The following is a 27,991-nucleotide window of genomic DNA, read 5'->3' as shown; positions in this document are numbered from 1 at the left end:
TCAAACGAAGCTTTTTGAATCAAATGAAAGTAAAATGCATTCAACAAAGCTGATTGAGCCAAATAAAAGCCAAACACATTCAAACAAACCTTTTTGAATTAAATGAAAGTGAAATGCAATTAACAAAACTAATTGAGTCAAACGAAAGTCAAACACATTATAAAAAGCTAATTGAGTCAAATGAATGTCAAATGCATTCTACAAAGCTAATTGAGTCAAATGAAAGTCAAACACATTCAAAGAAAGCTTTTTGAGTTAAATGAAAGTCAAATGCATTCAACAAAGCTAATTGAGTCAAATGAAAGTCAAACACATTCAAACAAAGCATTTTGAATCAATTGAAAATCAAATGCATTCAACAAAGATAATTGAGTCAAATGAAAGTCAAAGACATTCAAACAAAGCTTTTTGAATCAAATGAAAGTCAAATGTATTAAACAAAGCTAATTATATCAAATGAAAGTAAAACACATTCAAACAAAGCTTTTTGAATTAAATGAAAGTGAAATGCAATTAACAAAGCTAATTGAGTCAAATCAAAGTCAAACAATTCATACAAATCTAATTGAGTCAAATGAAAGTCAAATGCATTCTGCAAAGCTAATTTAAAAGAAATTCATTAAACAAAGCTTTTTGACTCAAAGGTTAGTCAAATGCATCAACAAAGCTAATTGAGTCAAATTAAAATCAAACACATTCATACAATGCTTTTCGAATCAAATGCAAGTCAAATGCCTTCAACAAAGATAATTTATTCAAATGTTAGTCAAACACATTCAATCATAGATTTTTGAATCAAATGAAAGTCAAATGCATTCAACAAAGCTAATTGAGTCAAATGAAAGTCAAACACATTCAAACAATACGTTTTGAATCAAATGAAAGTCAAATGCATTCAACAAAGCTAATTGAGTCAAATGAAAGTCAAACACAGTTAAACAAAGCTTTTTGAATCAAATGATAGTCAAACACATTTAAACAAAGCTTTTTAAATTCAATGAAAGTGAAATGCATTTAACATAGCTAATTGAGTCAAATGAAAGCCAAACACATTCAAACAATGCTTTTTGAATCAAATGAAAGTCAAATGCATTCAACAAAGCTAATTGAGTCAAATGAAAGTCAAACACATTCAAACAAAGCTTTTTGAATCAAATGAAAGTCAAATGCATTCAATAAAGCTAATTGAGTCTAATAAAAGTCAAACACATTCAAACAAAGCTTTTTGTATAATATGAAAGTAAAATGCATTCAACAAAGCTAATTGAGTCAAATGAAAGTCAAACACATTCTTACAATTGTTTTTGAATCAAATGAAAGTCAAATGCATTTTACAAAGATAATTGAATCAAATGAAAGTCAAACACATTCAAACAATGCTTTTTGAATCAAATGAAAGTCAAATGCATTCAACAAAGTTAATTGAGTCAAATAAAAGTCAATCACATTCAAACGAAGCTTTTTGAATCAAATGAAAGTAAAATGCATTCAACAAAGCTGATTGAGCCAAATAAAAGCCAAACACATTCAAACAAACCTTTTTGAATTAAATGAAAGTGAAATGCAATTAACAAAACTAATTGAGTCAAACGAAAGTCAAACACATTATAAAAAGCTAATTGAGTCAAATGAATGTCAAATGCATTCTACAAAGCTAATTGAGTCAAATGAAAGTCAAACACATTCAAAGAAAGCTTTTTGAGTTAAATGAAAGTCAAATGCATTCAACAAAGCTAATTGAGTCAAATGAAAGTCAAACACATTCAAACAAAGCATTTTGAATCAATTGAAAATCAAATGCATTCAACAAAGATAATTGAGTCAAATGAAAGTCAAAGACATTCAAACAAAGCTTTTTGAATCAAATGAAAGTCAAATGTATTAAACAAAGCTAATTATATCAAATGAAAGTAAAACACATTCAAACAAAGCTTTTTGAATTAAATGAAAGTGAAATGCAATTAACAAAGCTAATTGAGTCAAATCAAAGTCAAACAATTCATACAAATCTAATTGAGTCAAATGAAAGTCAAATGCATTCTGCAAAGCTAATTTAAAAGAAATTCATTAAACAAAGCTTTTTGACTCAAAGGTTAGTCAAATGCATCAACAAAGCTAATTGAGTCAAATTAAAATCAAACACATTCATACAATGCTTTTCGAATCAAATGCAAGTCAAATGCCTTCAACAAAGATAATTTATTCAAATGTTAGTCAAACACATTCAATCATAGATTTTTGAATCAAATGAAAGTCAAATGCATTCAACAAAGCTAATTGAGTCAAATAAAAGTCAAACACATTCAAACAATACTTTTTGAATCAAATGAAAGTCAAATGCATTCAACAAAGCTAATTGAGTCAAATGAAAGTCAAACACATTCAAACAAAGCTTTTTGAATCAAATTATAGTCAAACACAATCAAACAAAGATTTTTGAATTCAATGAAAGTGAAATGCAATTAACATAGCTAATTGAGTCAAATGAAAGTCAAACACATTCATACAAAGCTAATTGAGTCAAATGAAAATCAAATGCATTCTACAAAACTAGTTAAGTCAAATGAAAGTCAAACACATTCAAACAAAGTTTTTTGAATGAAATGAAAGTCAAATGCATTCAACAAAACTAATTGAGTGTAATGAAAGTGAAACACATTCAAACAAAGCTTTTTGTATCTAATGAAAGTAAAATGCATTCAAGAAAGCTAATTGAGTCAAATGAAAGTGAAACACATTCATACAATTTGTTTTTGAATCAAATGAAAGTCAAATGCATTTTACAATGATAATTGAATCAAATGAAAGTCAAACACATTCAAACAAATCTTCTTGAATCAAATGAAAGTCAAATGCATTCAACAAAGTTAATTGAGTCAAATAAAAGTCAATCACATTCAAACAAAGCTTTTTGAATCAAATGAAAGTAAAATGCATTCAACAAAGCTAATTCAGCCAAATAAAAGTCAAATACATTCAAACAAACCTTGTTGAATTAAATGAAAGTGCACTGTAATTAAAAAAGCTAATTGAGTCAAATGAAAGTCAAACACATTATACAAAGCTAATAGAGTCAAATGAAAGTCAAATGCATTCTAGAAAGCTAATTGAGTCAAATGAAAGTCAAACACATTTAAAGAAAGCTTTTTGAGTCAAATGAAAGTCAAATGCATTCAACAAAGTTGATTGAGTCAAATTAAAGTCAAGCACATTCAAACAAAGCATTTTGAATCAATTGAAAATCAAATGCATTCAACAAAGATAACTGAGTCAAACAAAAGTCAAACACATTCAAACTAAGCTTTTTGAATCAAATGAAAGTCAAATGTATTAAACAAAGCTAATTGAGTCAAATGAAAGTAAAACACATTCAAACAAAGCTTTTTTAATCAAATGAAAGTAAAATGAATTCAACAAAGCTAATTTAGTCAAATGAAAGTCAAACACATTCAAACAAAGCTTTTTGAATTAAATGAAAGTGAAATGCAATTAACAAAGCTAATTGAGTCAAATCAAAGTCAAACAATTCATACAAAGCTAATTGAGTCAAATGAAAGTCAAATGCATTCTGCAAAGCTAATTCAAATGAAATTCAAACACATTCAAACAAAGCTTTTTGACTCAAAGGAAAGTCAAATGCATTCAACAAAACTAATTAAGTCAAATTAAAGTTAAACTCATTCAAACGAAGCTTTATGAATCAAATGATAGTAAAATGCATTCAACATAGCTAATTGAGTCAGATGAAAGTCAAACACATTCAAACAAAGCTTTTTGAATCAAATGAATGTCAAACACATTCAACAAAGATAATTGAGTCAAATGTAATTCAAACATATTAAAACAAAGCTTTTTGAATCAAATGAATGCATTCAATAAAGATAATTAAGTCTAATGAAAGTCAAACACATTCATAGAAAGCTTTTGAAAGTCAAACGCATTCAACAAAGATAATTGAGTCAAATGTAATTCAAACACATTCAAACAAAGCTTTTTGAATCAAATGAAAGTCAAATGCATTCAACAAAGCAAATTAAGTCAAATAAAACACAAACACATTCTAACAAAGATTTTTGAATCCAATGAAAGTAACATGCATTCAACAAAGCAAATTGAGTCAAATGAAAGTCAAACACATTCAAACAAAGCTTTTTAAATTAAATGAAAGTGAAATGCAATTAACAAAGCTAATTGAGTCAAATGAAAGTCAAACACATTCATACAAAACTTTTTGAATCAAAATGAATGTCAAACACATTCAAACAAAGCTTTTTGATCCAATTGAAAGTCAAATGCATTCAACAAAGATAATTGAGTCAAATGATAGTAAAAAACATTAAAACAAAGCTTTTTGAATCAAATAAAAGTCAAACATTCAAGCAAAGCTTTTTGAATCAAATGAAAGTCAAACTCAAACAAAGCTTTTTTAAATCAAAGGAAAATCAAATGCATTCATTAAAGCTAATTGAGTCAAATGAAAGTCAAACATTCAAACAAAGCTTTTTGAATCAAATGAAAGTCAAATGTATTCTATAAAGTTAATTGAGTCAAATGAAAGTCAAACACATTCAAATAAAAAGAAAAGGAAAAGAAAGGAAGAAAAAAAAGAAAAAGGAAAAAGAAAATAAAGAGGAGGAAAAAATTTGGGGATGTATGGGGTATTTATAGGAGAGAGAGTGGTGTAGGGTTAGTTTTAAGATTGGGCCTCATAAAATTAATGGGTCAATTAGATAAATGAAATGGACTAGCTTTGTCTAATATGTATGGCATAAATGTAGAATGGACAATTAAAAATCCTTTTAGAACAAAATCAATTATCAACCCAAAAATAATTTGGAACTTTAAAACTTAAATCCCGGAAAAACACACATAAATATTATAAATGAAATAAAAATTCATTTATAATATATTTATAAATACGGGGGATTACACTTGTTTTTTCCATGAGAAAGAGTATGAAAATGATAGCCATTGATGTGATAGTGATTAAATTTTCGAACTCTTGTTAGTGGTCCAAATGCTAACGAGCGAACAATGTCATTTTTTATGCCCTTTTCCAATACCTATATTAATCAAAGGTTCAAAATGTCATTACGGTCATATACTAACATGCTAAAAACACTAGTTAATCATATATTTAATTAGTATTTTATATTAGTTAAGTGACTTACATAATCTTAGAACCAATCAGGATATATGTCTTCATATTTGATCCAAACTTCATCTGAACTTTGGCATCTATGTTCTCTGATCATTTGTTCTTCAAACAAACTGTTAATTATATTAGTATGTAAACATATAGATATGTTACGAGCAACATGTTAATCAAAGGTTCAAAATGTCATTACGGTCATATACTAACATGCTAAAAACACTAGTTAATCATATATTTAATTAGTATTTTATATTAGTTAAGTGACTTACATAATCTTAGAACCAATCAGGATATATGTCTTCATATTTGATCCAAACTTCATCTGAACTTTGGCATCTATGTTCTTTGATCATTTGTTCTTCAAACAAACTGTTAATTATATTAGTATGTAAACATATAGATATGTTACGAGCAACATGTTATGGTACTTTTATAGAAATTTACCTTTTCATATTGCTGTAGAGTTTCACAATTACTTAGAACATATCGGTGAGCAACTTTGTAATCTTTTTCAACAAGGTAACAAAATTGACCTTCTGACGAACTATGTCCAAAAGTTGAAGAGAATATCTCAGGTAAGTCAGGATTATTGTTCAATTCACTTTCAGCATGTGCACCCAATCCTAAATCCTTCACCTTAGAGTCAACTTCTTCTTCAAAATAAAGGGAGAAAAAATTTGTTACCTCCTCGAGTAGGTAGGCATTACAAATTGAGGCTTCCACTCGCGCTTTATTACCCACTTTCCTCTTTAAATGGTATAAAAACCTATAATAAAAAATGCTAAGTATCTTCAAATTAATTTTAAAAAAAAAGAAAGTAAAAGATGAATTTTATATAATTACCTCTCAAAAGGGTACATCCACCTATATTGAACCGGCCCACCAATTTTTGCCTCATATGGCAAATGAATAGGAAGATGCTCCATACTATTAAAAAAACCAGGCGGAAATATTCTCTCTAATTTGCTAATAATTTCAGGAATATTTTCTTCCAATCGCACCATGTCTGTAGTTTTTAAGGTGGTGGCGCAAAGATCTCTAAAAAATTGGCTCAACTCAGTAATAACATTCCACACATTTAAGGGTAACAAGTCTTTAAATACCGCTGGTAGCAATCGTTGCATAAAAACATGACAATCATGACTTTTCATACCGAATAGCTTACACTCCTTTAAATAAACGCATCTACCTAAATTAGAAGCATATCCATCAAAAAACTTTAATTTCTTCACCCATTCACAAATAAGTTTCCTTTTCTCTTTAGGCAACACAAAAGGAGCATTCGGTTTTAAAGTCCGTTTTTCCCCTTTACTATTAACAACATCTTGCACCTCCAATTATCGTCGTTTACAATACTCCCCCAAGTCTCTTCTTGCTTTCACATTGTCTTTAGTTTTACCCTTAACATCCATTACAGTGTGAAACACATTATCAAATACATTTTTTCAATGTGCATGACATCAAGATTGTGGCGTATCAAGAGCTTGCTCCAATATGGAAGCTCCCAAAAAGACGCTTTGCTTTGTCCAATGGTGGAACTTTCCATATCCTTCTGCCTCGTTATCATCACCCCTTATTTGCTCAACAGTTTTAGGAAATAAAGATACTCGATTCCAAATGTCCTCACCACTCATTCGTGGTGGTGGGGAATCATTTTCAACTCTGTCTTTAAAAAAAGCACTCTTATTTTTTCGAAAATTATGATCATGGGGTAAAAACTGACGGTGACAATCAAACCAACTTTGTTTTCCACCATTTTTAAGAGTGAAATCCTTAGTGTTTCCATACAATATGGGAAAGGTAATCTACCCGACGTGGTCCATCCTGAAAGCATTCCATAAGCCGGAAAATCACTAATAGTCCAAAGCAATGTAGCCTTCAATTGAAAATTTTGTTTTTGCGAGATGTCGTAAGTCGGTAACCCAACCTCCCATAATTGCTTTAACTCTTCAATAAGAGGTTGCAAGTACACATCGACCTTTAGGATTCTTCGGACCTGGAATTATCAAACTTAGAAACATAAAAGGTTACTTCATGCACAATTGAGGTGGAAGATTATAAGGAGTTAAAATGACGGGCCAACAAGAATATTGCCAACCTGTCTTTCCAAATGGTGAAAATCCGTCGGTACAAAGACCTAGTCGGACATTTCTAGGCTCCGTAGCAAAAGAAGGGTACTCTTTATCTAGGTGTTTCCACGCCTCTCCGTCACTTGGATGAGACATAAGGCCATGAACTCGAGGATTATCTTTATGCCACCTCATTTGCTCCGCAGTAGATCTTGTTGCATATAATCTTTATGAACTCAGGCCTATAGGAAAGTAAATAAGAGGACTATGAGGAGAATTGTTGCCACTTTCTCTAAGTGTCTTATAACGACTTCCTTTGCAATATAGACATTCTTTGAGATCTTTGTGTTCCTTCCAAAATAACATACATCCATTTGGACATACATGAAGCTTTTGGTGCAGAAGTTCTAGCCCTTCAAGTAATTTCTTAGTCTTGTAAGAACTATTTGTCATCTTGTTTTCATCTGGGCACATGTCTTTCATTAAGGAAGCAACACCATCTATAGCTTTATGTGGAATATTATACTCGCACTTGATGTTTGCCATCCTTGCAGCAGCAGACAATACAGACAACTTGCAGCCATCATACAATGGCTCTTCCGCTGCCTTCAACATGTCAAAGAACTTCTTGTAACTAGCATGTGGCTCTTCTTCAATATTTTCTAAACCACCTTCTAGTCCAAAGGCATCTAATACCATGTTTCTATATGGGTTCAATGCATCCTCAGTGGATATGGAGCTGCTACTTTGGGATTCTCTTTGGAAGTGCAGTTCACCATGAAAAATCCATTGGAAATAGTTAGGCAAAAAACCATGCCTATAGAGATGCTCCTTAATGGTATCAAGATCTTGATAAGGAATATTTCGACACTGTGCACATGGACATTTTATCACACCATCTGTCACGACATTGTCTTGTGTGGTAGCAAATGTAATAAACTCATTGACCTTTTCAGCAAAGGTTGGACTAAGGAATTTTCCTTCTAACCGTTTAAACATCCATGCTCGATCCTCCCTCATTATATAGCAGTTTCACTAAAAAATAAATGATACAAAAAGCATAGAAAAAGTAAGTAAAGCACTTAGAAGAATGACATTCTTTTAGGTCATTTAACTATTTAAGGTCATCAAAATGAAAATTATTGTTACCAATTAACATCATATGAGAAGAAGCGTTCCCATTTTCACCACGCTCTACCTAATGAACTTGAAAAGGATTGATTCATGTCTAATATATGTATTTCTAAATTCCTAAGAAAAGAAATCACAAAAAAAAGCATGTTATAAGGTTTTAAGGTCTTGTAGAACCAAAATCAAGCAAATTCGGCAAAAATGGGAAGAAGCGTTCCCGTTTTCTACATGCTCCTTCTAATGAAATTATAAAGGCTTGAATCACATCAAATATATGTATTTGTAACTGCCTAAGCAAATAAATAAAAAAGAGAAAGTAATTTATAAGGTTTTAAGGTCTTGTAGAACCGAAATCAAGCAAATTTAGGCAAAATGAGAAGAAGCGTTCCCATTTTCTACACGCTCTTTCTAATGAACTTGAAAAGGCTTGATTCATGTCTAATATATGTATTTATAACTGCCTAAGAAAATAAATCACAAAAACAAAGCATGTACTAAGGTTTTAAGGTCTTGTAGAACCAATATCATGCAAATTCAAGCAAAATAGTAAGAAGCATTCCCATTTTCTACATGTTCTTTCTAATGAAATTATAAATTCTTGAATCATGTCAAATATACATATTTATAACTACCTAAGAAAATAAATAACAAAGCAAAAGCAAGTTATAAGGTTTTAAGGTCTTGTAGAACCAAAATCAAGCAAATTTAGGCAAAATGGAAAGAAACATTCCTATTTTCTACATGCTCTTTCTAATGAACTTATAAATGCTTGTATCATGTCAAATATATGTATTTATAAATCTATAAGAAAATAAATCACAAGAACAAAGCAAGTTATGAGGTTTTAAGGTCTTGTAGAACCTACATCAATCAAAGTCGAGCAAAATAGTAAGAAGCATTCCCAAATTCTACATGCTCTTTCTAATGAACTTATAATTGTTTGAATCTTGTGAAATATATGTATTTATAAATGTATAAGCATAGAAATCACAAAATCAAAGAAAGTTATAAGGTTTTTAGGTCTTGTAGAACTGAAATCAAGAAAATTCGGGCAAAACAGTAAGAAGTATTCCCTTTTTCAACATGCTCTTTTTAATAAACTTGAAAAGGCTTGATTCATGTCAAATATATGTATTTTAACTTCCTAAAAAAATAAATCACAAAAGCAAAGCAAGTTATAAGGTTTTAAGGTCTTGTAGCACCAAAATCAATCAAATTCGGGCAAAATAGTAAGAAGCCTTTCCATTTTCTACATGCTCTTTCTAATAGAACTTATAAATTGTTGAATCAATATATGTATATATAATTTTCTAAGCATATAAATCACAAAAACAAAGCAATTTTTAAAGTTTTAAGGGGTTGTAGAACCAAAATCAAGCAAATTCGGGTAAAATGGGAAAAAGCGTACCCATTTTCAACATGCTCTTTCTAATGAACTTGAAAAGGCTTGGTTCATGTCAAATATATGTATTTATTAGTGCCTAACAAATGAAATCACAAACACAAACCAAGTTATAAGGTTTTAAGGTCTTGTAGAACCAAAATCAAGCAAATTTGGGCAATATAGTAAGAAGCATTTTCATTATCTACATGCTCTTTCTAATGAACTAAAAAAGACTTGAATAATGTTAAATTTATATATTTATAATTCCTAATCATAGAAATAATAAAAACAAAGCAAGTTTTAAGGTTTTAAGGAATGGTAGAACCGAAATCAAGCAAATACGAGCAAAATAGAAAGAAGCACCCATTTTCTACATGCTCTTTCTAATGAACTTGAAAAGGCTTGATTCATGTCCCATATATGTATTTATAACTTCCTAACAAAATAAATCACAAACATAAAACATGTTATAAGGTTTTAAGGTCTTGTAGAGCCAAAATCAAGCAAATTCGGCCCAAATGGGAAGAAGCGTTCCCATTTTCTACATGCTCTTTCTAATGAACTTATAAAGGCTTGAATCACGTCAAATCTATGTATTAGTAACTACCTAAGCATATAAATCACTAAGAAAAAGCACCTTATAAGGTTTTAAGGTCTAGTAGAACCGAAATCAAGCAAATTCGGGCAAACTGTGAAGAAGCGTTCCCATTTTCTACATGCTCTTTCTAATGAACTTGAAAAGGCTTGATTTATGTCAAAAATATCTATTTATAACATGCTAAGAAAATAAATCACAAAAACAAAGCATTTTATAAGGTTTTAAGGTCTTGTAGAATCAAAATCAAGCAAATACGGCCCAAATGGGAAGAAGCGTTCCCATTTTCTACATACTCTTTCTAATGAACTTATAAAGGCTTGAATAATGTGAAATTTATGTATTTATAACTTCCTAAGCAAAGAAATAACTAAGACAAAGCAAGTTATAAGGATTTAAGGTCTTGTAGAACCGAAATCAAGCAAATTCGGGCAAAATGAGAAGAAGCGTTCCCATTTTCTACATTCTCTTTCTAATGAACTTGAAAAGGCTTGTTCATGTCAAATATATGTATTTATAACTTCCAAATAAAAGAAATCACAAAAAAGGATGTTATAAGGTTTTAAGGTCTTGTAGAACCAAAATCAAGCATATTCGGGCAAAATTGTAAGAAGCATTCCCATTTTCTACATGCTCTTTCTAATGAACTTATAAATGCTAGAATCACGTCAAATATATGTATTTATAACTGCCTAAGCATAGAAATCACAAAAATAAAGCAAGATATAAGGTTTTAAGGTCTGGTAGAACCGAAATCAAGCAAATTCAGGCAAAATGAGCAGAATCGTTCCCATTTTCTAAATGCTCTTTCTAATGAACTTGAAAAGGCTTGATTCATGTCACATATATGTATTTATAACTTCCTAAGAAAATAAATCACGAAAATAAAGCATGTTATAAGGTTTTAAGGTCTTGTAGATCCAAAATCAAGCAAATTCGGCCAAAATGGGAAGAAGCGTTCCCATTTTCTACATGCTCTTTCTAATGAACTTATAAAGGCTTGAATCATGTCAAATATACGTATTTGTAACTTCCTAAGACTAGAAATCACTAAGACGAAGAATTTTATAAGGATTACGGGTCTAGTAGAACCTAAATCAAGCAAATTCTGGCAAAATGGGAAGAAGCGTTCCCATTTTCTACATGCTCTTTCTAATGAACATGAAAAGGCTTGATTCATGTCAATATATGTATTTATAACTTCCTAAGGAAATAAATCAAAAAAACAAAGCTTGTTATAACGTTTTAAGGTCTTGTAGAACCAAAATCAAGCAAATTCGGTCCAAATGGGAAGAAGCGTTCCTATTTTCTACATGCTCTTTCTAATGAAATTATAAAGGCTTGAATCATGTAAAATATATGTGTTTGTAACTGCCTAAGCATAGAAATAACTAAGACAAAGCAAGTTATAAGGTTTTAAGGTCTGCTAGAACCGAAATCAAGCAAATTCGGGAAAAATGAGAAGAAGCATTCCCATTTTCTACATGCTCTTTCTAATAAACTTGAAAAGGCTTGATTAATGTCAAATATATCTATTTATAACTTTCTAAGAAAAGAAATCTCAAAAACAAAGCATGTTATAAGGTTTTAAGGTCTTGTAGAACAAAAATCAAGCAAATTCGGCCAAAATTGGAAGAAGCATTCCCATTTTCTACATGCTCTTTCTAATGAACTTAGAAGGCTTGAGTCATGTCAAATATATGTATTCATAACTTCCTCACAAAATAATTCAAAAAAACAAAGAAATTCATAAGATTTTAAGGTCTTGTAGAACCAGAATCAAGCAAATTCGGGGAAAATAGTAAGAAGCATTCCCATTTTCTACATGCTCTTTCTAATGAAATTATAAATTCTTGAATCATGTCAAATATAAATATTTACAACTGTTTAAGCAAATAAATAACAAAGCAAAAGAAAGTTATAAGGTTTTAAGGTCTTGTAGAACCAAAATCAAGCAAATTCGGGCAAAATGGGAAGAAACGTTCCCATTTTCTCCATGCTCTTTCTAATGAACATATAAATGCTTGGATCATGTCAAATATATGAATTTATAACTCCATAAGAAAATAAATGACAAAAACAAAGCAACTTATGAGGTTTTAAGGTCTTATAGAACCAAAATCAAGCAAATTCGGGCAAAATAGTAAGAAGCATTCCCAAATTCTACATGCTCTTTCTAATGAACTTATAATTGTTTGAATCAAGTGAAATATATGTATTAATAAATGCATAAGCATAGAAATCACAAAAACAAAGCAAGTTATAAGGTTTTAAGGTCTTGTAGAACTGACATCAAGCAAATTCGGGCAAAATAGTAAGAAGCATTCCCTTTTTCTACATGCTCTTTTTAATAAACTTGAAAAGGCTTGATTCATGTCAAATATATGTATTTATAACTGCATAACAAAATAAATCACAAAAACAAAGCAAGTTATATGATTTTAAGGTCTTGTAGAACCAAAATCAAGCAAATTCGGGCAAAATAGTAAGAATCATTCCCATTTTCTACATGCTCTTTCTAATGAACTAAAAAAAACTTGAATAATGTTAAATATATGTATTTATAATTCCTAACCATAGAAATAACAAAAACAAAGCAAGTTATAAGGTTTTAAGGACTGGTAGAACCGAAATCAAGCAAATTCGAGCAAAATAGGAAGAAGCACCCATTTCTTACATGCTATTTCTAATGAACTTGAAAAGGCTTGATTCATGTCAAATATATGTATTTATAACGTCCTAACAAAAGAAATCACAAAAACAAAGGATGTTATAAGGTTTTAAGGTCTTGTAGAACCAAAATCAACCAAATTCGGCCCAAATAGTAAAAAGCGTACCCATTTTCTACATGATCTTTTTAATGAACTTATAAAGGCTTGAATCATGTCAAATATATGTATTAGTAACTGCCTAAGCATAGAAATCACTAAGACAATGCAAGTTATAAGGTTTTAAGGTCTAGTAGAACCGAAATCAAGCAAATTCGGGCAAAATGGGAAGAAGCGTTCCCATTTTCTACATGCTCTTTCTAATGAACTTGAAAAGGCTTGATTCATGTCAAATAGATGTATTTATAACATCATAATAAAATAAATCACAAAAAAAAGCATGTTATAAGGTTTTAAGGTCTTGTAGAACCAAAATCAAGCAAATTCGGCCCAAATGGGAAGAAGCGTTCCCATTTTCTACATGCTCTTTCTAATGAACTTGTAAAGGCTTGAATCATGTCAAATATATGTATTTGTAACTGCCTAAGCATAGAAATCACTAAAAAAAGCAAGTTATAAGGTTTTAAGGTCTGGTAGAACCGAAATCAAGCAAATTCAGGCAACATGAGAAGAAGCGTTCCCATTTTCTACATGCTCTTTCTAATGAACTTGAAAAGGCTTGATTCATGTCAAATATATGTATTTATAACTTCCTAAGAAAATAAAACACAAAAATAAAGCATGTTATAAGGTTTTAAGGTCTTGTAGAGCCAAAATCAAGCAAATTTGGCCAAAATGGGAAGAAGTATTCCCATTTTCTACATGCTCTTTCTAATGAACTTGAAAAGGCTTGAGTCATGTTAAATATATGTATTCATAACTGCCTCCCAAAAGAAATCACAAAAACAAAGCAATTCATAACGTTTTAAGGTCTTGTAGAACCAAAATCAAGCAAATTTGGGCAAAATAGTAAGAGGCATTCCCATTTTCTACATGCTCTTTCTAATGAACTTATAAAATAATATATATTATTTTATCGCCTTCGTTTTATTGCTAAAAGTGATTGAACGATTATTAATTCCTTCTTATATTTCTTTTGTATAGAACAAGATGACTTGTTTTCGTTTTATTTATTACAACATAATATGTAAATTACTTCAATGACTCTTAATAAATTAGCAACAATTTATAACACAACTTGTTTCTAATGGCAACAAATTAAAATGTGATGTCATTTTAGCAACAAATAGTAAAACAAGTGTCTCCAATAGCAACAACTAGAAATTTTGTTGCCCAACGTTTTGTAAACTGGCATTAACAAATGACAGCAAATAAAAAATCTTTTGTCATCTAGCAATAATAATGAGACGGCTAATTTCTAATAGGAACAATTCAAAAATTTGTTGCCTCAATTTGTTTCTAAATCGCTACAAATAAAAAATTAGTTGTCAAAATTTGTAGATTTAAGAAAACAAGACAAAATTTGATGAAATCTAGCAACAACTAGTAAGAAAACTTGTTTTCAATAGCAACAAAAAAGAGATATATTGAATCAAATGAAAGTCAAATGCATTCAACAAAGGTAATTGGGTCAAATGAAAGTCAAACACATTCATACAAAGCTTTTTGAATCAAATAAAACTCAAATGCATTCAACAAAGCTAACTGAGTCAAATGAAAGTCAAACACATTCAACAACGCTTTTTGAATCAAATGAAAGTCAAATACATTCAACAAAGACAATTGAGTCAAATCAAAGTCAAACACATTCAAACAAAGCTTTTTGAATCAAATGAAAGTCAAATGCATTCAACAAAGATAATTAAGTCAAATGAAAGTCAAACACATTCAAACAAAGCTTTTTGAATCAAATGAAAGTCAATTGCATTCAACATAGCTTTTTAACTCAAATGAAAGTAAAACACATTCAAACAAAGCTTTTTGAATTAAATGAAAGTCAAATGCATTCAACAAAGTTTTTTGACTCAAATGAAAGTCAAACACATTCAAACAAAGCTTTTTGAATCAAATGAAAGTCAAATGCATTCAACAAAGCTAATTAAGTCAAATGAAAGTCAAACACATTCAAATAAAGCTTTTTGAATCAAATGAATGTAAAATGCAACAACTAGTAAGACGGCTAATTTCTAATAGGAACAATTCAAAAATTTGTTGCCTCAATTTGTTTCTAAATCGCTACAAATAAAAAATTAATTGTCAGAATTTGTTGACATATGGAAACAACACAAAATTTGATGAAATCTAGCAACAACTAGTTAGACAACTTGTTTTCAATAGCAAAAAAAAAAGAGATATATTGAATCCAATGAAAGTCAAATGCATTCAACAAAGGTAATTGGGTCAAATGAAAGTCAAACACATTCATACAAAACTTTTTGATCAAATAAAACTCAAATGCTTTCATCAAAGCTAATTGAGTCAAATGAAAGTCAAACACATTCAACAACGCTTTTTGAATCAAATGAAAGTCAAATGCATTCAACAAAGCTAATTGTATCAAATGAAAGTCAAACACATTCAAACAAAGCTTTTTGAATCAAATGAAAGTCAAATGCATTCAACAAAGAAAATTGAGTCAAATGAAAGTCAAATACATTCAAACAAAGCTTTTTGAATCAAATGAAAGTCAAATATATTCTACAAAGCTTTTTAACTCAAATTAAAGTCAAACACATTCAGACAAAGCTTTTTGAATCAAATGAAAGTCAAATGCATTCAACAAAGCTAATTGAGTCAAATGAAAGTCAAACACATTCAAACAAAGCTTTTTGAATCAAATGAATGTAAAATGCAAATCTAGTAAGACGACTAATTTCTAATAGGAACAATTCAAAAATTTGTTGCCTGAATTTGTTTCTAAATCGTAACAAATAAAAAATTAGTTGTCAGAATTGGTTGATATATAGAAACAAGACAAAATTTGATGAAATCAAGCAAGAACTAGTAAGACAACTTGTTTTCTATATCAACAAAGAAGAGATATATTGAATCAAATGAAAGTCAAATGCATTCAACAAAGGTAATTGGGTCTAATGAAGTCAAACACATTCATACAAAGCTTTTTGAATCAAATAAAACTCAAATGCAATCAACAAAGCTAATTAAATCAAATCAAAGTCAAACACATTCAACAACGCTTTTTGAATCAAATGAAAGCCAAGTACATTCAACAAAGACAATTGAGTCAAATGAATGTCAAACAAATTTGAACAAAGCTTTGTGAATCAAATGAAAGTCAAATGCATTCAACAAAGATAATTGAGTCAAATGAAAGTCAAACACATTCAAACAAAGCTTTTTGAATCAAATGAAAGTCAAATGCATTCAACAAAGCTTTTTGACTCAAATGAAAGTCAAACACATTCAAACAAAGCTTTTTGAATCAAATGAAAGTCAAATGCATTCAACAAAGCTAATTGAGTCAAATGAAAGTCAAACACATTCAAACAAAGCTTTTTGAATCAAATGAATGTAAAATGTAACAACTAGTAAGACGGCTAATTTCTAATAGGAAAAATTCAAAAATTTGTTGCCTAAATTTGTTTCTAAATCGCTACAAATATAAAATTAGTTGTCAGAATTTGTTGATATATGGAAATAAGTCAAAATTTGATGAAATCTAGCAACAACTATTAAGACAACTTGTTTCCAATAGCAACAAAAAAGAGATATATTGAATCAAATGAAAGTCAAATGCATTCAACAAAGGTAATTGGGTCAAATGAATGTCATACACATTCATACAAAGCTTTTTGAATCAAACAAAACTCAAATGCATTAAACAAAGCTAATGGAGTCAAATGAAAGTCAAACACATTCAACAAAGCTTTTTGAATCAAATGAAAGTCAAATACATTCAACAAAGACAATTGAGTCAAATGAAAGTCAAACACATTCAAGCAAAGCTTTTGAATCAAAAGAAAGTCAAATACATTCAACAAAGATAATTGCATCAAATGAAAGTCCAACACATTCAAACAAAGCTTTTTGAATCAAATGAAAGTCAAATTCATCCAACAAAGTTTTTTACCTCAAATGAAAGTCAAACACATTCAAAAAAAGCTTTTTATATCAAACGAAAGTCAAATGCATTCAATAAAGATAATTGAGTCAAATGAAAGTCACACACATTCATACAAAACTTTTTGAATCAAATGAAAGTCAAATGCATTCAACAAAGCTAATTGTATCAAATGAAAGTAAAACACATTCAAACAAAGCTTTTTGAATCAAATGAAAGTCAAATGCATTCAACAAAGATAATTGAGTCAAATGAAAGTCAAATACATTCAAACAAAGCTTTTTGAATTAAATGAAAGTCAAATATATTCTACAAAGCTTTTTAACTCAAAATAAAGCCAAACACATTCAGACAAAGCTTTTTGAATCAAATGAAAGTCAAGTGCATTCAAGAAAGATAATTCAGTCAAACGAAAGTCAAACACATTTATACAAAGCTTTTTAAATCAAATGAAAGTCAAATGCATTCAACAAAGATAATTGAGTCAAATGAAAGTCAAACACATTCATACAAAGCTTTTCGAATCAAATGAATATCTAACACATTCAAACGAAGCTTTTTGAACGAAATGAAAGTTAAATTCAATTAACAAAGATAATTGAGTCAAATGAAAGTCAAACACATTCAAACAAAGCTTTTTTAGTCAAATAAAAGTCAAATTCATCCAACAAAGTTTTTTACCTTCAAATGAAAGTCAAACAAATTCAAACAAAGCTTTTTATATCAAATGAAAGTCAAATGCATTCAATAAAGATAATTGAGTCAAATGAAAGTCACACACATTTATACAAAACTTTTTGAATCAAATGAAATTCAAATGCATTCAACAAAGCTAATTGTATCAAATGAAAGTCAAACACATTCAAACAAAGCTTTTTGAATCAAATTAAAGTCAAATGTATTCAACAAAGCTAACTGAGTCAAATGAAAGTCAATTACATTCAATTAATACTTTTTGAATCAAATGAAAGTCAAATGCATTCAACAAAGCTAATTGAGTCAAATGAAAGTCAAGCACATTCAAACAAAGCTTTTTGAATCAAATGATAGTCAAACACAATCAAACAAAGCTTTTTGATTTCTATAAAAGTGAAATGCAATTAATATAGCTAATTGAGTCAAATGAAAGTCAAACACATTCATACAATGATAATTGAGTCAAATGAAAATCAAATGCATCTACAAAACTAATTGAGTCAAATGAAAGTCAAACACATTCAAACAAAGCTTTTTGAATCAAATGAAAGTCAAATGCATTCAACAAAGCTAATTGAGTCTAATGAAAGTCAAACACATTGAAACAAAGCTTTTTGTATCAAATGAAAGTCAAATGCATTCAACAAAGCTAATTGAGTCAAATCAAAGTCAAACACACTCATACAATTGTTTTTGAATCAAATGAAAGTCAAATGCATTTTACAAAGATAATTGAATCAAATGAAAGTCAAATACATTCAAACGAAGCTTTTTGAATCAAATGAAAGTAAAATTCATTCAACAAAGCTAATTGAGCCAAATAAAAGCCAAACACATTCAAACAAACCTTGTTGAATTAAATGAAAGTGAAATGCAATTAACAAAACTAATTCTGTCAAATGAAAGTCAAACACATTATACAAAGCTAATTGAGTCAAATGAATGTCAAATACATTCTACAAAGGTAATTGAGTCAAATGAAAGTCAAACACATTCAAAGAAAGCTTTTTGAGTCAAATGAAAGTCAAATGCATTCAACGAAGCTAATTAAGTCAAATGAAAGGCAAACACATTCAAACAAGGCATTTTGAATCAATTGATAATCAAATGCATTCAACAAAGATAATTGAGTTAAATGAAAGTCAAAGACATTCAAACAAAGCTTTTTGAATTAAATGAAAGTCAAATACATTCAACAAAGCTAATTGAGTCAAATCAAAGTCAAACACATTCATACAATTGTTTTTGAATCAAATGAAAGTCAAATGCATTTTACAAAGATAATTGAATCAAATGAAAGTCAAATACATTCAAACGAAGCTTTTTGAATCAAATGAAAGTAAAATTCATTCAACAAAGCTAATTGAGCCAAATAAAAGCCAAACACATTCAAACAAACCTTGTTGAATTAAATGAAAGTGAAATGCAATTAACAAAACTAATTGAGTCAAATGAAAGTCAAACAAATTATACAAAGCTAATTGAGTCAAATGAATGTCAAATGCATTCTACAAAGGTAATTGAGTCAAATGAAAGTCAAACACATTCAAACAAAGCTTTTTGAATCAAATGAAAGTCAAATGCATTCAACAAAGCTAATTGAGTCTAATGAAAGTCAAACACATTCAAACAAAGCTTTTTGAATTAAACGAAAGTTAAATGCATTCAACAAAGCTTTATGACTCAAATGAAAGTCAAACACATTCAAACAAAGCTTTTTGAATCAAATTAAAGTCAAATGTATTCAACAAAGCTAACTGAGTCAAATGAAAGTCAATTACATTCAATTAATACTTTTTGAATCAAATGAAAGTCAAATGCATTCAACAAAGCTAATTGAGTCAAATGAAAGTCAAGCACATTCAAACAAAGCTTTTTGAATCAAATGATAGTCAAACACAATCAAACAAAGCTTTTTGATTTCTATGAAAGTGAAATGCAATTAACATAGCTAATTGAGTCAAATGAAAATCAAACACATTCATACAATGATAATTGAGTCAAATGAAAATCAAATGCATCTACAAAACTAATTGAGTCAAATGAAAGTCAAACACATTCAAACAAAGCTTTTTGAATCAAATGAAAGTCAAATGCATTCAACAAAGCTAATTGAGTCTAATGAAAGTCAAACACATTGAAACAAAGCTTTTTGTATCAAATGAAAGTCAAATGCATTCAACAAAGCTAATTGAGTCAAATCAAAGTCAGACACATTCATACAATTGTTTTTGAATCAAATGAAAGTCAAATGCATTTTACAAAGATAATTGAATCAAATGAAAGTCAAACACATTCAAACGATGCTTTTTGAATCAAATGAAAGTAAAATTCATTCAACAAAGCTAATTGAGCCAAATAAAAGCCAAACATATTCAAACAAACCTTGTTGAATTAAATGAAAGTGAAATGCAATTAACAAAACTAATTCAGTCAAATGAAAGTCAAACACATTATACAAATCTAATTGAGTCAAATGAATGTCAAATGCATTCTACAAAGGTAATTGAGTCAAATGAAAGTCAAACACATTCAAAGAAAGCTTTTTGAGTCAAATGAAAGTCAAATGCATTCAACGAAGCTAATTGAGTCAAATGAAAGGCAAACACATTCAAACAAGGCATTTTGAATCAATTGATAATCAAATGCATTCAACAAAGATAATTGAGTTAAATGAAAGTCAAAGACATTCAAACGAAGCTTTTTGAATTAAATGAAAGTCAAATACATTCAATAAAGCTAATTGAGTCAAATCAAAGTCAAACACATTCATACAATTGTTTTTGAATCAAATGAAAGTCAAATGCATTTTACGAAGATAATTGAATCAAATGAAAGTCAAATACATTCAAACAAAGCTTTTTGAATCAAATGAAAGTAAAATTCATTCAACAAAGCTAATTGAGCCAAATAAAAGCCAAACACATTCAAACAAACCTTGTTGAATTAAATGAAAGTGAAATGCAATTAACAAAACTAATTGAGTCAAATGAAAGTCAAACACATTATACAAAGCTAATTGAGTCAAATGAATGTCAAATGCATTCTACAAAGGTAATTGAGTCAAATGAAAGTCAAACACATTCAAACAAAGCTTTTTGAATCAAATGAAAGTCAAATGCATTCAACAAAGCTAATTGAGTCTAATGAAAGTCAAACACATTCAAACAAAGCTTTTTGAATTAAACGAAAGTTAAATGCATTCAACAAAGCTTTATGACTCAAATGAAAGTCAAACACATTCAAACAAAGCTTTTTGAATCAAATTAAAATCAAATGTATTCAACAAAGCTAACTGAGTCAAATGAAAGTCAATTACATTCAATTAATACTTTTTGAATCAAATGAAAGTCAAATGCATTCAACAACGCTAATTGAGTCAAATGAAAGTCAAGCACATTCAAACAAAGCTTTTTGAATCAAATGATAGTCAAACACAATCAAACAAAGCTTTTTGATTTCTATGAAAGTGAAATGCAATTAACATAGCTAATTGAGTCAAATGAAAGTCAAACACATTAATACAATGATAATTGAGTCAAATGAAAATCAAATGCATCTACAAAACTAATTGAGTCAAATGAAAGTCAAACACATTCAAACAAAGCTTTTTGAATCAAATGAAAGTCAAATGCATTCAACAAAGCTAATTGAGTCTAATGAAAGTCAAACACATTGAAACAAAGCTTTTTGTATCAAATGAAAGTCAAATGCATTCAACAAAGCTAATTGAGTCAAATCAAAGTCAAACACACTCATACAATTGTTTTTGAATCAAATGAAAGTCAAATGCATTTTACAAAGATAATTGAATCAAATGAAAGTCAAACACATTCAAACGAAGCTTTTTGAATCAAATGAAAGTAAAATTCATTCAACAAAGCTAATTGAGCCAAATAAAAGCCAAACACATTCAAACAAACCTTGTTGAATTAAATGAAAGTGAAATGCAATTAACAAAACTAATTCAGTCAAATGAAAGTCAAACACATTATACAAAGCTAATTGAGTCAAATGAATGTCAAATGCATTCTACAAAGGTAATTGAGTCAAATGAAAGTCAAACACATTCAAAGAAAGCTTTTTGAGTCAAATGAAAGTCAAATGCATTCAACGAAGCTAATTGAGTCAAATGAAAGGCAAACACATTCAAACAAGGCATTTTGAATCAATTGATAATCAAATGCATTCAACAAAGATAATTGAGTTAAATGAAAGTCAAAGACATTCAAACAAAGCTTTTTGAATTAAATGAAAGTCAAATACATTCAACAAAGCTAATTGAGTCAAATCAAAGTCAAACACATTCATACAATTGTTTTTGAATCAAATGAAAGTCAAATGCATTTTACAAAGATAATTGAATCAAATGAAAGTCCAATACATTCAAACGAAGCTTTTTGAATCAAATGAAAGTAAAATTCATTCAACAAAGCTAATTGAGCCAAATAAAAGCCAAACACATTCAAACAAACCTTGTTGAATTAAATGAAAGTGAAATGCAATTAACAAAACTAATTGAGTCAAATGAAAGTCAAACACATTATACAAAGCTAATTGAGTCAAATGAATGTCAAATGCATTCTACAAAGGTAATTGAGTCAAATGAAAGTCAAACACATTCAAACAAAGCTTTTTGAATCAAATGAAAGTCAAATGCATTCAACAAAGCTAATTGAGTCTAATGAAAGTCAAACACATTCAAACAAAGCTTTTTGAATTAAACGAAAGTTAAATGCATTCAACAAAGCTTTATGACTCAAATAAAAGTGAAACACATTCAAACAAAGCTTTTTGAATCAAATTAAAGTCAAATGTATTCAACAAAGCTAACTGAGTCAAATGAAAGTCAATTACATTCAATTAATACTTTTTGAATCAAATGAAAGTCAAATGCATTCAACAAAGCTAATTGAGTCAAATGAAAGTCAAGCACATTCAAACAAAGCTTTTTGAATCAAATGATAGTCAAACACAATCAAACAAAGCTTTTTGATTTCTATGAAAGTGAAATGCAATTAACATAGCTAATTGAGTCAAATGAAAGTCAAACACATTCATACAATGATAATTGAGTCAAATGAAAATCAAATGCATCTACAAAACTAATTGAGTCAAATGAAAGTCAAACACATTCAAACAAAGCTTTTTGAATCAAATGAAAGTCAAATGCATTCAACAAAGCTAATTGAGTCTAATGAAAGTCAAACACATTGAAACAAAGCTTTTTGTATCAAATGAAAGTCAAATGCATTCAACAAAGCTAATTGAGTCAAATTAAAGTCAAACACATTCATACAATTGTTTTTGAATCAAATGAAAGTCAAATGCATTTTACAAAGATAATTGAATCAAATGAAAGTCAAACACATTCAAACGAAGCTTTTTGAATCAAATGAAAGTAAAATTCATTCAACAAAGCTAATTGAGCCAAATAAAAGCCAAACACATTCAAACAAACCTTGTTGAATTAAATGAAAGTGAAATGCAATTAACAAAACTAATTCAGTCAAATGAAAGTCAAACACATTATACAAAGCTAATTGAGTCAAATGAATGTCAAATGCATTCTACAAAGGTAATTGAGTCAAATGAAAGTCAAACACATTCAAAGAAAGCTTTTTGAGTCAAATGAAAGTCAAATGCATTCAACGAAGCTAATTGAGTCAAATGAAAGGCAAACACATTCAAACAAGGCATTTTGAATCAATTGATAATCAAATGCATTCAACAAAGATAATTGAGTTAAATGAAAGTCAAAGACATTCAAACAAAGCTTTTTGAATTAAATGAAAGTCAAATACATTCAACAAAGCTAATTGAGTCAAATCAAAGTCAAACACATTCATACAATTGTTTTTGAATCAAATGAAAGTCAAATGCATTTTACAAAGATAATTGAATCAAATGAAAGTCAAATACATTCAAACGAAGCTTTTTGAATCAAATGAAAGTAAAATTCATTCAACAAAGCTAATTGAGCCAAATAAAAGCCAAACACATTCAAACAAACCTTGTTGAATTAAATGAAAGTGAAATGCAATTAACAAAACTAATTGAGTCAAATGAAAGTCAAACACATTATACAAAGCTAATTGAGTCAAATGAATGTCAAATACATTCTACAAAGGTAATTGAGTCAAATGAAAGTCAAACACATTCAAAGAAAGCTTTTTGAGTCAAATGAAAGTCAAATGCATTCAACGAAGCTAATTAAGTCAAATGAAAGGCAAACACATTCAAACAAGGCATTTTGAATCAATTGATAATCAAATGCATTCAACAAAGATAATTGAGTTAAATGAAAGTCAAAGACATTCAAACAAAGCTTTTTGAATTAAATGAAAGTCAAATACATTCAACAAAGCTAATTGAGTCAAATCAAAGTCAAACACATTCATACAATTGTTTTTGAATCAAATGAAAGTCAAATGCATTTTACAAAGATAATTGAATCAAATGAAAGTCAAATACATTCAAACGAAGCTTTTTGAATCAAATGAAAGTAAAATTCATTCAACAAACCTAATTGAGCCAAATAAAAGCCAAACACATTCAAACAAACCTTGTTGAATTAAATGAAAGTGAAATGCAATTAACAAAACTAATTGAGTCAAATGAAAGTCAAACACATTATACAAAGCTAATTGAGTCAAATGAATGTCAAATGCATTCTACAAAGGTAATTGAGTCAAATGAAAGTCAAACACATTCAAACAAAGCTTTTTGAATCAAATGAAAGTCAAATGCATTCAACAAAGCTAATTGAGTCAAATCAAAGTCAAACACATTCATACAATTGTTTTTGAATCAAATGAAAGTCAAATGCATTTTACAAAGATGATTGAATCAAATGAAAGTCAAATACATTCAAACGAAGCTTTTTGAATCAAATGAAAGTAAAATTCATTCAACAAAGCTAATTGAGCCAAATAAAAGCCAAACACATTCAAACAAACCTTGTTGAATTAAATGAAAGTGAAATGCAATTAACAAAACTAATTGAGTCAAATGAAAGTCAAACACATTATACAAAGCTAATTGAGTCAAATGAATGTCAAATGCAATCTACAAAGGTAATTGAGTCAAATGAAAGTCAAACACATTTAAACAAAGCTTTTTGAATCAAATGAAAGTCAAATGCATTCAACAAAGCTAATTGAGTCTAATGAAAGTCAAACACATTCAAACAAAGCTTTTTGAATTAAACGAAAGTTCAATGCATTCAACAAAGCTTTATGACTCAAATGAAAGTCAAACACATTCAAACAAAGCTTTTTGAATCAAATTAAAGTCAAATGTATTCAACAAAGCTAACTGAGTCAAATGAAAGTCAATTACATTCAATTAATACTTTTTGAATCAAATGAAAGTCAAATGCATTCAACAAAGCTAATTGAGTCTAATGAAAGTCAAACACATTGAAACAAAGCTTTTTGTATCAAATGAAAGTCAAATGCATTCAACAAAGCTAATTGAGTCAAATCAAAGTCAAACACATTCATACAATTGTTTTTGAATCAAATGAAATTCAAATGCATTTTACAAAGATAATTGAATCAAATGAAAGTCAAACACATTCAAACGAAGCTTTTTGAATCAAATGAAAGTAAAATTCATTCAACAAAGCTAATTGAGCCAAATAAAAGCCAAACACATTCAAACAAACCTTGTTGAATTAAATGAAAGTGAAATGCAATTAACAAAACTAATTCAGTCAAATGAAAGTCAAACACATTATACAAAGCTAATTGAGTCAAATGAATGTCAAATGCATTCTACAAAGGTAATTGAGTCAAATGAAAGTCAAACACATTCAAAGAAAGCTTTTTGAGTCAAATGAAAGTCAAATGCATTCAACGAAGCTAATTGAGTCAAATGAAAGGCAAACACATTCGAACAAGGCATTTTGAATCAATTGATAAACAAATGCATTCAACAAAGATAATTGAGTTAAATGAAAGTCAAAGACATTCAAACAAAGCTTTTTGAATTAAATGAAAGTCAAATACATTCAACAAAGCTAATTGAGTCAAATCAAAGTCAAACACATTCATACAATTGTTTTTGAATCAAATGAAAGTCAAATGCATTTTACAAAGATAATTGAATCAAATGAAAGTCAAATACATTCAAACGAAGCTTTTTGAATCAAATGAAAGTAAAATTCATTCAACAAAGCTAATTGAGCCAAATAAAAGCCAAACACATTCAAACAAACCTTGTTGAATTAAATGAAAGTGAAATGCAATTAACAAAACTAATTGAGTCAAATGAAAGTCAAACACATTATACAAAGCTAATTAAGTCAAATGAATGTCAAATGCATTCTAAAAAGGTAATTGAGTCAAATGAAAGTCAAACACATTCAAACAAAGCTTTTTGAATCAAATGAAAGTCAAATGCATTCAACAAAGCTAATTGAGTCTAATGAAAGTCAAACACATTCAAACAAAGCTTTTTGAATTAAACGAAAGTTAAATGCATTCAACAAAGCTTTATGACTCAAATGAAAGTCAAAGACATTCAAACAAAGCTTTTTGAATCAAATTAAAGTCAAATGTATTCAACAAAGCTAACTGAGTCAAATGAAAGTCAATTACATTCAATTAATACTTTTTGAATCAAATGAAAGTCAAATGCATTCAACAAAGCTAATTGAGTCAAATGAAAGTCAAGCACATTCAAACAAAGCTTTTTGAATCAAATGATAGTCAAACACAATCAAACAAAGCTTTTTGATTTCTATGAAAGTGAAATGCAATTAACATAGCTAATTGAGTCAAATGAAAGTCAAACACATTCATACAATGATAATTGAGTCAAATGAAAATCAAATGCATCTACAAAACTAATTGAGTCAAATGAAAGTCAAACACATTCAAACAAAGCTTTTTGAATCAAATGAAAGTCAAATGCATTCAACAAAGCTAATTGAGTCTAATGAAAGTCAAACACATTGAAACAAAGCTTTTTGTATCAAATGAAAGTCAAATGCATTCAACAAAGCTAATTGAGTCAAATCAAAGTCAAACACATTCATACAATTGTTTTTGAATCAAATGAAAGTCAAATGCATTTTACAAAGATAATTGAATCAAATGAAAGTCAAACACATTCAAACGAAGCTTTTTGAATCAAATGAAAGTAAAATTCATTCAACAAAGCTAATTGAGCCAAATAAAAGCCAAACACATTCAAACAAACCTTGTTGAATTAAATGAAAGTGAAATGCAATTAACAAAACTAATTCAGTCAAATGAAAGTCAAACACATTATACAAAGCTAATTGAGTCAAATGAATGTCAAATGCATTCTACAAAGGTAATTGAGTCAAATGAAAGTCAAACACATTCAAAGAAAGCTTTTTGAGTCAAATGAAAGTCAAATGCATTCAACGAAGCTAATTGAGTCAAATGAAAGGCAAACACATTCAAACAAGGCATTTTGAATCAATTGATAATCAAATGCATTCAACAAAGATAATTGAGTTAAATGAAAGTCAAAGACATTCAAACAAAGCTTTTTGAATTAAATGAAAGTCAAATACATTCAACAAAGCTAATTGAGTCAAATCAAAGTCAAACACATTCATACAATTGTTTTTGAATCAAATGAAAGTCAAATGCATTTTACAAAGATAATTGAATCAAATGAAAGTCAAATACATTCAAACGAAGCTTTTTGAATCAAATGAAAGTAAAATTCATTCAACAAAGCTAATTGAGCCAAATAAAAGCCAAACACATTCAAACAAACCTTGTTGAATTAAATGAAAGTGAAATGCAATTAACAAAACTAATTGAGTCAAATGAAAGTCAAACACATTATACAAAGCTAATTGAGTCAAATGAATGTCAAATGCATTCTACAAAGGTAATTGAGTCAAATGAAAGTCAAACACATTCAAACAAAGCTTTTTGAATCAAATGAAAGTCAAATGCATTCAACAAAGCTAATTGAGTCTAATGAAAGTCAAACACATTGAAACAAAGCTTTTTGTATCAATTGAAAGTCAAATGCATTCAACAAAGCTAATTGAGTCAAATCAAAGTCAAACACATTCAAACAAACCTTGTTGAATTAAATGAAAGTGAAATGCAATTAACAAAACTAATTAAGTCAAATGAAAGTTAAACACATTCATACAAAGATAATTGAGTCAAATGAAAATCAAATGCATCTACAAAACTAATTGAGTCAAATGAAAG

This window comes from Chenopodium album, chromosome 20 (genome assembly GCF_948465745.1).
Source record: "Chenopodium album chromosome 20, dcCheAlbu1.1, whole genome shotgun sequence".
NCBI lineage: Eukaryota > Viridiplantae > Streptophyta > Magnoliopsida > Caryophyllales > Amaranthaceae > Chenopodium > Chenopodium album.
The sequence above is the reverse complement of the archived record's forward strand: the minus strand, read 5'-3'. Positions refer to the sequence as shown.